Source organism: Manis javanica, chromosome 1 (assembly GCF_040802235.1).
Source record: "Manis javanica isolate MJ-LG chromosome 1, MJ_LKY, whole genome shotgun sequence".
Classification (NCBI taxonomy): domain Eukaryota; kingdom Metazoa; phylum Chordata; class Mammalia; order Pholidota; family Manidae; genus Manis; species Manis javanica.
Genome location: NC_133156.1, coordinates 81,544,651 through 81,549,384, shown reverse-complemented (window position 1 = coordinate 81,549,384; position 4,734 = coordinate 81,544,651). Strand labels below are relative to the sequence as shown.

General features: G+C 37.2%; 1 long non-coding RNA gene across 1 annotated transcript; it reads left to right on the top strand.

The window, feature by feature from the left end:
* The first annotated feature begins 415 nt into the window (after nucleotides 1-415).
* LOC140848928 (uncharacterized) lies at nucleotides 416-1,805 on the top strand. Its single transcript, XR_012130238.1, has 2 exons — nucleotides 416-688; nucleotides 1,635-1,805. It is a non-coding gene; the product is annotated as an uncharacterized lncRNA (long non-coding RNA).
* Nucleotides 1,806-4,734: the final 2,929 nt, after the last annotated feature.

Here is a 4,734-nt window from a genome sequence, read left to right as displayed (position 1 = left end):
TTTCTTGGCTCACCTGAGTCATCTGGCTCTTCACAGTGTTCAGTGTATAAACTGGACATGTTGTTGACAACTTTCTTTGCTCTTTGTGTGCATAAGCTAAGAATAAACAGCACTGAAGGGAAGGGAGTGCTTCACTCGTTGGAGGATTACACCATCATAAACTCACCAAAGTGTACCACACAGAGCCAGTGATCACAGAAGACAGGCAGCCCAGGCCCCATCATTAAATATAGAAACCTGTCTTCACTGTTTTTATCCAAACAGACACTCTGTATTTTGGAAATTTCCACCACACTTCCTTTGGAGTTGCTTCTTTTCTCAAGATACTAAGACTAAAAGCTTTATAAAAGTAGGTTTGGTCAAGAAACTGGTAGTGATGGCTCTGCATTCACTTGTCCCCCTGAGGAGACTGTGGTGTTAATACTTGTTGGCTGACTTTTATGTCTCTGACAAATCTATATTTGGTTGAGATTTTCTGGGTCTTTCTTCTTGAAAAGTGGTCTCTCCTAAGTAAAAGCACCTCATATAAGAGAATGCTCAGTTTTGCTGACAAGTCAGCAAGCAGACTAGGAACTCTGACATTCCAAGAGTTTCACTAACTGATTCCTCTTTTCTCTAGACCAAATAAAAGCAATAACATCTCAAGTCTATATCTTTAATCGAACACCAACCATTCAAGGAAACTCAGGTAGAATTAGTAAAGTTATTTGTGGTTTACCAGAAATGTTTCACACCCATAGGCTCAATACTTTTCTTTTCACTAGTGAATCGTTCTGCATGTGTGTGTGTGTGAGTGTTATGTACCATTTTGGGTTATTTAAAGTATGCAACATTTAATCCTTCATATAGTACTGAAGATATTTAAAATACTTTTATAGTTTTTATATACTTAATATTAATGCAATATTTTATTGAATTAAAATATTTTTAAACACTAAAAAATATTTAAAAGATATTCTGTTGCTTTAAAAATGACTAAGAATTTACTAAAAATAAGAAAATAGGTGAGAGCAGTGGTGAAGCCACAGCAAAGAGAGAAATTGGCTCCTGTTGCTGAGGTGGCAGTATGATAACCAGATTGTGTGGATTCACTGTACTCTGAATAATCTTCTTGTCCCTAAGTAATATCCAGTGTCTCTTTGCCTTGTTTGAAAGATGCTTGTATCCCTTACTTTTCTATAATACCTTATGCTAACTTAAGGTAGCTTGAATATGTTTCATTTCTTTGTTACCTGAAAAAGCTAAATGGTCTCATGTTATGAAGATAAAATGGAATAGTACGTTATGTGGAAATTATAAACTATAAACTAGTGTTCAGGTATAAGGTGGGATTGGAGATGCTTAGGATATAAATTGGTCTCAAAACTTAAATGCTTATGTAAAAATTCATTTGGTGGTCAACTCGAATTTCAGTTGTATATATGCGTTTCTTGACTTTTTGAAGTAGTCTGGAGGTATTCAGGACTTGTATGTTACCATACCTCCTTACCTGATCACTGATCTTTTGGCAACTTAAGTTTTTTGGCAGAAAATGCAGTTGCAAAACTTCTAGGGAATTTAAATAATAGTCATATTGATTATTATTTAGCATTAATTGTTAACATATTTATATCTCTTTTTCCATCTCAAAACAGATTGGAAGGAAGAAGGTGAACTAATACTAGACACAGGCACAGAAGTAGAAAAGTCTTCACTGAAAACCTGGAACTGGGAGGGAAAGCAGCCAACTTTAAGGGCAAACAGGATGCAAATAAGTAATACAGTGATGGAGGCTCACAAGATGACTTGAGCCAAAATGTTTTAAATTTGTGTTCTAAAACCTTTTTTTTTTTAAATGGGTGCAAGGGTATTTAGAAAACATTATAGAAACTATTTAATAACAATGGCTAAAATTAAAGCGTTTAGTTTATTTATATACTTAACAAACATTTATTTGAAAAATGCAAGTCTGGGGCCATCTCATTAATGATATGATACTGTGTTTTGCATTGAAGGCAGTCCCCACCTATCCTCTCAAAAGGTGACCTTCTTCATTTCTGTTATAGCCTCTCCAGACTTAATTCTCAGAGGTTTTTGCATAAATAAAAAATATTCTTTGGTAGATAGTAATATCTTAAAACACTCATCAAAAGCACAAGAATTGATATCTGGGTTATCTGGAAAAATGTACAGTAAAAAGAACATTTCTTCTGCTCTTCCTTTGATGCTGATATATCTGATATATTCACTATTATACTGATGTTGTAAACTATGTGGGTAAATCTTTGCAGGTAAAATTCTCTTAAAGCCAATGCCACTACAAAAATGGTATCCACAGAGAGAGTTTGGGATCCTGTGGATGTGACCAAAAAAAACCGCTAGTGTTTTTGATATTATATTGATAGAGAATTTAACTTGTAAACAATGTCTTCTAGTAAGTGCTTCATTTATTTTTTCCATCTAACAACTGTCTTTCCATCTAAAAACTGCTTTTTTCAATCTAACTACTTGTTTGATTGGTATGTAAAGATTAAGAAGGGAACTAGAACCGGTCTAAGGAAGCCCCCAGCTGCTCAACATGTTGTTTGACCATGAAGGCAGACTTCCTCTCTGCCCTCTTCACTCTGACACACCAATCATTTGCACTTGGGAAATCTAATTTCAATGCTACATTACTTTTGAAAAAAGAAATAGTGCCACCAACATGCAGAACATATAGACAGTGAGGAAGGGAGAGATAAGAGTGATGGACAGGTAGCTTCCTCCGCTTCCCCTTGCCTCAGGTGTGGGCATGGATTGTCAGTTGCCAATTAGTTGTAAAGAGGCTTGATTTAAACTATTTCATTTTCTGCTTTCAGACTTGGAATTTGTTTTCTATGGAGGTTATCATTATAACACAACTCAACTGTATAATAGCAAAAACTTGGCTGATCCGTGTAGAATATTCTGAGGAGAATCTACCCATGAGCCTGTAAAGTACTAGACCACTGCATATTCAGTTCCACAATTTTGTAACCTTAACAGGCTCTTCGGAGTGCCAAATTGCCAATCCAACTGACTGTCTGGAAACTTGCCATCCAGATGCCTGCCCCCAACAAACTGATGTTGTTACTCTGTGTTCTCCAAGCATGTTGATTTTTATGGTAAAAAAAGTGCATCAGGAGGGCAACTACATACTGGGTTACCCTCCCAGTTTGACCCTGTCCTTAGGTTTTTATTGCCTGAACTGGCACCAAAGAAACTCCTTGAAAATAACACATTCCTTGTCCATTCAGTGGTTAATGATGCTTAAAAAAAAAAAATCACAGTTTGTGACTGTGACCTAAATTATGCCAGAAGCTGTAAAACCCTGGTTGCTTTACATTCAAATATGACCCCCATGCATTAAAACCACTACACTGACCCTATAGTACTGTCGCTGAGTGTGTGTGTCCACACACACACACACACACACACACACACACACACACAGATGTGCACGTGCGTGCGCAAAACACTCGGCATTAAATGACTTGATAAAAGAAATGGTATTTTTCAAACTCCCATGTTAAAGAAAAGGCTCATGAAAGAGATGTAAGTGAGCTGTAAGCCAAACATTTGTTTGGCTGTGCTGCAGCAGGCTGCAGGAATGTAAACTTTTTTTTTTTCAATGACTTCAGCTCCTAATTTGAAAGCTAGGATTTTTAGGAGTGAGCAAGAGACTATATTTGGCCAAAAAATTCTGCTGGCTCTACTTAGCCACTCTGCACATTCAAAACAATACTTCTTTATCAAAAAAACAATAGTCTGTTTTATTCACAGCACATGTAGAAGTTGGAACATCGACTAAATTCCACTTTCTTCTCTCTCACTGTGTCTGTAACCAGCTAATGAGCTGCAACAGAGTCTGGCCTTCATTTTCAGCAAATTAAGTTCATCCCTCATAGGAGTTGTGGTCTGGCTGTGGCATGGCTCCTAGGTATGGGTGGGATTTATTTCTTCTACCAGTTGTAGGTTAGCCACATGGGTACGTGCTGTCGCACCACACAACAAAATTTTCTCTATAATAACCAGGCTAAATAGCCCTTTGCCCCACAAAAGTAGATCCCATTTAATTGACTTTGTGTTTATAGCACTCCCTCTCAAACCGCATCATTGGCACAGACTGATATTTATACAACTCTTTATTTTAAACTATTTATTTAGAGTTGAGACTTCAGTAGCACTCCCTGTCAGATTCATTGAGCATGCTTACATTCAGGATACTGAAGATGTAAATTGGGGAGAGCGATGTGTGTTTGTGGGATTCTTCTCTTCAGTGCAGGGACATTCACACTTACTGAAGTAAAGGGAGATTACATGTGTGCTGATAAAATTTGTGATACAAATTACTGGTAGGGAACTCTATGTTGATGAACAATTAAACATAATTGCCTCTGCCTATCGTGTTCCCGTATTTCTTTGACAGTCGAGTTGGTCAAATCAGTTATGTAGCATGCATCTACTTCTGAATTTCTCAGTCAGAAGTGGCAGTGGGGTTAGAATCTCTTTTCATACACATGGCAGCGCTCCGTTTCTCAGGTCCTCTAATGGAAGCCTCTGGCCACAGAGGCACATGCCACAGAAGGAAAGGAAAATGAAGTTCTTGATCTTGTTTCTGACCTCTGCTTTGGGGCCTTAACCAAGTTATATTTTTCTTAATGCATTTCAATTTTTTAACTTTCAAAGCAAGGGAACTGATGTAAGTTTCCAATTGACATCAAACTACATAAAGTG